This window comes from Chenopodium quinoa, unplaced genomic scaffold (assembly GCF_001683475.1).
Source record: "Chenopodium quinoa cultivar QQ74 unplaced genomic scaffold, ASM168347v1, whole genome shotgun sequence".
Taxonomy (NCBI): domain Eukaryota; kingdom Viridiplantae; phylum Streptophyta; class Magnoliopsida; order Caryophyllales; family Amaranthaceae; genus Chenopodium; species Chenopodium quinoa.
The window spans coordinates 8,163-16,324 of record NW_018742663.1 but is presented as its reverse complement, the minus strand read 5'-3'; positions in this window follow the sequence as shown (position 1 = coordinate 16,324).

Here is an 8,162-nt window from a genome sequence, read left to right as displayed (position 1 = left end):
TAATTGAAAAATAATTTTTCTCAATAGTCGCTAATTTGTCGCAAAAAATTAGTTTTTGTATTCGCTAATCCGTCGCAAAAAAAAATTAGTCTCAATAGTCATAAATCCGTCGCAATAAAATTAGTCTCTGAAGTCGCAAAAGTTTGGTCTCGTAGTTGGAAAAGTTTGGTCATGTAGTTGCTAATCTGTCACAAAAGTAGTTTTAAACATTGGCCTCCATAGTCGCTAATCCGTCGCAAATATTTTACGACGGACAATAATTTAGTTGCTAAAATTTCAAAGTTAGTCGCTAAATGACAGTTGCAAAGTCGTTGCAAGTCCGTCGCAAAATTTGCAACTATCTAAAAATTAGTCGCAAAAATGTATTTGCGACGAGGTCTTTAGGGACTAACCAAAGTAGTTGTAAATCCGTCGCAAATCCATTTTTGCGACGGATTTGCGACTACTTTAACCGTCGTTAATTACCCTTTTTCTTGTAGTGGAACCTGTACAAGAACCAGAAGAAAATGCTGAAGTTCCTCAACCTGAAATTCATGAAGAACAAGAAAATGAAGATTATAGCCATGAAGAAAAGGCAGAAGGAACTGAGTCAAAAGTGCCTTATATTGGAGTTCCAGCAAGAGAGTTTCAACCAAAACCGTTCAAATATCAAGGATCTCATCCTACCGATCTCATAATAAGTGATATTGGTAGAGGAACTCTGACCAGATTGAAGATGAGGAACTTATGTGCCTTTCAAGCCTTCCTTTCCATTATTGAGCCAAGAAATCATGAAGAAGCTCTCAAAGATGCTGAGTGGATAATTGCCATGCAAGATGATTTCAATGAGTTCGAAAGAAACCAGGTCTGTCATCTAGAGGAGAAACCTAAGAACAAAAAGGTGATTGGGCTCAAGTGGGTATTCAGAAACAAGCTGGATGAGTATGGAACAATCGTAAGGAACAAGGCCAGACTTGTTGTGAAATGCTATAATCAGCAAGAAGGTATTGACTTTGGAGAAACTTTTTCTCCTGTTGCTAGATTAGAAGCTATTAGAATGTTAATTGCTTTTGCTTCATTTATGGGATTTAAATTATATCAAATAGATGTCAAATGTGCTTTCTTAAATGGCTTTCTTGAAGAAAATGTTTTTATGGAACAACCACCTGGTTTTGAAAACCCCAAATTTCCTAATCATGTCTTTAAGCTTGATAAAGCTCTTTATGGGCTAAAGCAGGCACCAAGAGCCTGGTATGAAAGGCTCTCTAAGTTTCTTCTACAAAATGATTTTAAAAGAGGAAAAATTGATAAAACCTTATTTTTAAAATCTCAAGGAACTGACTTATTAGTTGTTTAAATATATGTTGCTGATATTATTTTTGGAGCAACTAACAAAGCCTTGTGCAAGTATTTTGCTAATTTAATGAGTTGTTAATTTGAGATGAGTATGATGGGAGAACTCAATTTCTTTCTTGGACTTCAAATTAAACAAACGGAAAGAGGAATTGCAATTCACCAACAAAAATATATCAGGGAACTGCTGAAAAAAGTACAACTTTGATCAAGCAAAAACTAATCATACTCTTATGGATACTAGCACAAGATTGGATGAAGATTTACAAGGAATTAGGGTAGATCAAACCAGATATAGAGGTATGATCGGATCTCTACTTTATTTAACTGCTAGTAGGCCTGATATTGCTTTTAGTTTTGGCTTATGTTCTAGGTTTCAATCAAATCCTAAGGAGTCTCACCTCACTGCAGTTAAGAGAATCCTAAGATATCTCAAAGGAACTGACAATCTCTGTCTCTTCTATTCTAGAAGTGATACTTTTGACTTGAAAGGTTTTGCAGATGCTAACTATGCGGGAGATTTGGTGAACAGAAAAAGTACTTTGGGAATGATCCAGTTCCTTGTGCCATGTCTAGTTTCTTGGGCTCTAAGAAACAAAATATTGTGGCCTTATCAACTGCTGAAGCTGAGTACGTAGCTGCTGCAGCTTGTTGTTCTCAAGCCTTTGGATAAAACAACAATTAAGGGACTATGGTATGAAGTATAATTGCATTCCTATTTATTGTGATAATACAAGTGCCATTTGTATTTCAAAGGATCCAGTTCATCACTCTAGAGTTAAGCATATTGATATTAGACATCACTTTTTAAAAGACGATGTTGAAAAAGGCATGATTAAATTGGATTTTTGTGAAATCGAAAATCAAATTGCTGATATTATGACCAAGCCTTTGAGTAGGGAAGAGAACGAAAAATCGCGGATGGAGCTCAGAATGATACAACTCAGTTGAACGCTCAAAATTTGACTCCCAAGGTAATAAGTCATATATGCTTTGTATAGTACTATGTTTCGTGCACAAATATTTTATGTGTTAAACACATGTCCATAGTAAAAATTTAATTGGCTATATTTTGTTTGAGCATGAAATATACGTGCATATATTATTGGCATGAAGTACATTATTTGGATTCAGATACAAGCTATGTTTCTTTGTTCCGTGTTCCTCTAAGAATTGTCAAAAGGATATTTTTTTCGATCTTTATCAATAGATATAAATTAACTCTAATAAGTTAATTGATATATTTTTTTTAAACAAATTTTATCCTTCCGGAGAATTTATTTCTTATTCTCAAAATTAGCTAACAACTTTTAATCTGATCTTCTAAAATCTATCATCTTATTTTGTTGTTGTTAAATACCCATTGACCCTTCAATTAATAAATTAAAGTAGAAAGCAAAAGTTAAACTTCTAAACTCCTAAAATCCTAAATTCTTTTACTGCCAAAAGAATTAAACCATCCAGTTCATCACTCTAGAGTTAAGCATATTGATATTAGACATCACTTTTTAAAAGACGATGTTGAAAAAGGCATGATTAAATTGGATTTTTGTGAAATCGAAAATCAAATTGCTGATATTATGACCAAGCCTTTGAGTAGGGAAGAGAACGAAAAATCGCGGATGGAGCTCAGAATGATACAACTCAGTTGAACGCTCAAAATTTGACTCCCAAGGTAATAAGTCATATATGCTTTGTATAGTACTATGTTTCGTGCACAAATATTTTATGTGTTAAACACATGTCCATAGTAAAAATTTAATTGGCTATATTTTGTTTGAGCATGAAATATACGTGCATATATTATTGGCATGAAGTACATTATTTGGATTCAGGTACAAGCTATGTTTCTTTGTTCCGTGTTCCTCTAAGAATTGTCAAAAGGATATTTTTTTTCGATCTTTATCAATAGATATAAATTAACTCTAATAAGTTAATTGATATATTTTTTTAAACAAATTTTATCCTTCCGGAGAATTTATTTCTTATTCTCAAAATTAGCTAACAACTTTTAATCTGATCTTCTAAAATCTATCATCTTATTTTGTTGTTGTTAAATACCCATTGACCCTTCAATTAATAAATTAAAGTAGAAAGCAAAAGTTAAACTTCTAAACTCCTAAAATCCTAAATTCTTTTACTGCCAAAAGAATTAAACCATCCAGTTCATCACTCTAGAGTTAAGCATATTGATATTAGACATCACTTTTTAAAAGACGATGTTGAAAAAGGCATGATTAAATTGGATTTTTGTGAAATCGAAAATCAAATTGCTGATATTATGACCAAGCCTTTGAGTAGGGAAGAGAACGAAAAATCGCGGATGGAGCTCAGAATGATACAACTCAGTTGAACGCTCAAAATTTGACTCCCAAGATAATAAGTCATATATGCTTTGTATAGTACTATGTTTCGTGCACAAATATTTTATGTGTTAAACATATGTCCATAGTAAAAATTTAATTGGCTATATTTTGTTTGAGCATGAAATATACGTGCATATATTATTGGCATGAAGTACATTATTTGGATTCAGATACAAGCTATGTTTCTTTGTTCCGTGCTCCTCTAAGAATTGTCAAAAGGATATTTTTTTTCGATCTTTATCAATAGATATAAATTAACTCTAATAAGTTAATTGATATATTTTTTTAAACAAATTTTATCCTTCCGGAGAATTTATTTCTTATTCTCAAAATTAGCTAACAACTTTTAATCTGATCTTCTAAAATCTATCATCTTATTTTGTTGTTGTTAAATACCCATTGACCCTTCAATTAATAAATTAAAGTAGAAAGCAAAAGTTAAACTTCTAAACTCCTAAAATCCTAAATTCTTTTACTGCCAAAAGAATTAAACCATCCAGTTCATCACTCTAGAGTTAAGCATATTGATATTAGACATCACTTTTTAAAAGACGATGTTGAAAAAGGCATGATTAAATTGGATTTTTGTGAAATCGAAAATCAAATTGCTGATATTATGACCAAGCCTTTGAGTAGGGAAGAGAACGAAAAATCGCGGATGGAGCTCAGAATGATACAACTCAGTTGAACGCTCAAAATTTGACTCCCAAGGTAATAAGTCATATATGCTTTGTATAGTACTATGTTTCGTGCACAAATATTTTATGTGTTAAACATATGTCCATAGTAAAAATTTAATTGGCTATATTTTGTTTGAGCATGAAATATACGTGCATATATTATTGGCATGAAGTACATTATTTGGATTCAGATACAAGCTATGTTTCTTTGTTCCGTGTTCCTCTAAGAATTGTCAAAAGGATATTTTTTTTCGATCTTTATCAATAGATATAAATTAACTCTAATAAGTTAATTGATATATTTTTTTAAACAAATTTTATCCTTCCGGAGAATTTATTTCTTATTCTCAAAATTAGCTAACAACTTTTAATCTGATCTTCTAAAATCTATCATCTTATTTTGTTGTTGTTAAATACCCATTGACCCTTCAATTAATAAATTAAAGTAGAAAGCAAAAGTTAAACTTCTAAACTCCTAAAATCCTAAATTCTTTTACTGCCAAAAGAATTAACCCCCCCCCCCCCCCCCACCATCACTTATTATCTAATGGAACCAAATCAAATTAATATCTCACCTACTCCAACCCTATTCACAAATATTGAAGCCTTTTCTAATACCCAAATTTTCCCCATGGAAATATCACCGATCCAAAATCCCAAATCAACCCAAAATTCACCAATGGAGGTAGAACCACCTCAATCGGCAGTCACCTCAAAACAACCGGCAAAAGAGCACCAAAAAGAGGTAGCGGCGAAAAGGGGATCGAAGAAAAGGAAAATAGAGGAGGTGGAAACGGTGGTAGTGGAGGGAAACCTGTACAGGGATGGCTTTGATGGCTAGAAACGCAATTTTGCTCAAATCGACTCGCTTCATACCCTGGTTTTGTGTCAATCTTGGGTATTGTAATGCATGTAAGTATTCTGAAATTTTTGAAATTTTAGAAGCACAAAAGTGGGTTAAATTATTTGGTGAATGCTATGATAATATTTTAGTTCATGGTGCATTGAAAGAATTTTGTGCTAATTGGACATTTAACAATGGAGTTGCAAGTAGTAGAGTGAAGAATATTGCAATTTCTTTTAATGCAGAGTATTTGAGTTCTATATTTGGTACTCCAAATAAGGGGTATGACTACTACTTTACAGGAACCCAATATGATGGAAAATTTGAAGGTGTTTCTGTCAAAGACATGGTAAAATCAATTGGTGGTAATCCTCTTAAATGTCGAGCAAACCATAAAAATTTTACCCCTCTCCAAAAAATCCTATTTGTGTTTGTATGGCAAGCCAACATCCCTCGTACCCAACATCGAGACCTTGCAAACAATCGAGATGTCGTACTCTTATACCTCCTAGAAAACAAAATACCAATTAATTTCCCATCTCTTATGCTCCAACATCTAAACCATACTACATCACAAAACCATAAAGTGGGATATGCCAATCTGCTTACTACCTTGTTTGATAGTTTCGGTATCACATTTGAAGGATATGAAACTCTCAAATATAAGCCTAAAAACTACCTTCAACCCTCAACCCTTAAAGCAATGAACATGTGTATTGTTGATGGAAAATCGAGGTTTATGACTGAAGATCAAAAGAAAAAAATAGTGGTGGATAGTGAGAAGGAAGAAAGTAAGGTGGAAGCAAAATATAAGGAGGAACAAAAGAGTAAAGAAAGAGAAAAAATTGAGGGAGAGCTAAAAAGAGAAGAGGGAGAACAGATTAAGAAGAGGAAGAGTGTAAGAATTGCTACAAAGTGTGTGAAAAAGGTGATTAATTCTCCTGTATTTCTTGACTCAATTGAAGAAGCAGGAATTAAGGGGGAAACAAAGGGGAACAATGAATCAGTCCCCACCTCAGTTTCTCCTAAGGGCTTTGCTTCTTTCAGTTCCTCATGTACCACCAATGATTTAAAGGAACAGAAGGAAGCTATAAAGTTGTAGACACCCATTTGTGTCTCCCCAAAACCAAACCCGGTGATGAGTACCTTTTGCGTCGAATCATAATCGAATGAAGTGAAAGTGTGGAAAGTCTAGTGTTGCGGATAGTTTTTAATTCTTTTTTTTCTCTCTGTTTTTGAAAACCTATTTTAAGAAAACAACCAATCAATATTGGTTTGGTCTATAGAAAGGGTCCAATAATGGTGTAGTTGGATGGGGTTTGAAAAGAGCTTTCCAACGATATATTATAAGCCCAATTCCGATGAATAATGAGGAAGTTATGACCAAATTACTAAACTGGGTCCGGTTTGATTTTTATGTGCGGCCTAATGATTTAGGGGAGGGCCTAATATTGATTTATCATTCATAATGCAATTAGAATTGATTTTAGTCATCTAGATTCTTCTAGAAGGTTCTTTTCATTCCTAATTCAATTAGCATTGATAAATTGACTTTGGTTGACTTTTCAGAGTTTTAATCAGAATAAAAGTGTTTTTAAGAAAAATACGATATTGCCCTTCTGTACGGCTAAATTTTATCAAAATTAAGAAAACGCGTGAAAACGGCTATTAGCGCCTGACGCCAGTTATTATTCTCGTCAAAACTCTAATTCGTTTTTCTATCCGTTTGGCTGATTTTCTCTATAAATAGCCTCCTAAAACCTCCGTTTCTAATCATCAACTCTCTAGTTTTCTAATTCTCTTCTCTCTCTAAGATAAAGCTTATTCTCTCTCTCTCCTAGCTTTTCTCTACAAAATTCCGCATTCACAAGGTCTTAAACCACCTAGCCCAGTTCGAAGTTGCCTTCGCCCTAGACGTGAAAGGTTTTTAATTTCTGAGGGTTTGGTCCCAAATCTCTCTTTCAATTATTATTTAATTTAATTCTTTTGATTTTATAATTTTTCTTGAAGTTACTAACGTGTGTATTTTGTTATTAGAAAGAGATACGAGGCATCCAAGTAAGTACTTTTATTGATTTTATTGATATTATGATATAGATCGAAATCATGTCTAGGTTGTTATTATGATTCCTAGTATCATGTTAGGATGCTTCATATGATTTGAATGACAACAATGATTCCTAGTATCATATTTAGGGAAAAGGTTATAATATCAAATATGACAATTGTAATTCCTGCGATGCTTCCTATTTTCTTTCCTAATATTCATGTTAGTATCATGTTAGGGTTAAAGCTTTGATTTTTATATGTTTAGTGACATGCTAGGATTTGTGATTAATCTTGTTAGTATCATGCCTAGGATCTTGCTATTATTATACCTTAACATGATTTATGATTGTTTTGATTATGATTATAATAATTATTATTATTATTATTAATATTATTATTATTATTATTATTATTATTATTATTATTATTATTATTATTATTATTATTATGTTGCTTGATATATATTATTATTATTGCTTGATCACTCCTTTAACGCATGTTTAAAGGGAATTTGTACTTGTAATCACGTTTAATAAGATGATTAATAATCTTGTTTAGGATTAATATGATTATAATTCAAGTGATCGCCAATAATAGTTTTGTTTGAGCATTAATATTCAACCAACATAGATAAACAGGTTTAGGGATAATCCTATTGATTGCATGTTAGTCAGAAAGCGCACATGAATACGATCAGAATAAAGTAGAGGCCTATTATTAGGGAATGTTTAATCTCTTTTAGGTTGGATTTGTACCTTCATCCCCGAACTACCAGTCATGGTTCAAGACCTATTGGAGTTGACGATCTCCTGGATCGTTAAGGGGTGTAACCTTCACGTCGTGAACGGTTTACAAGTTCCTAAAACTTGTTGGCGACTCTTTTGCTCTATC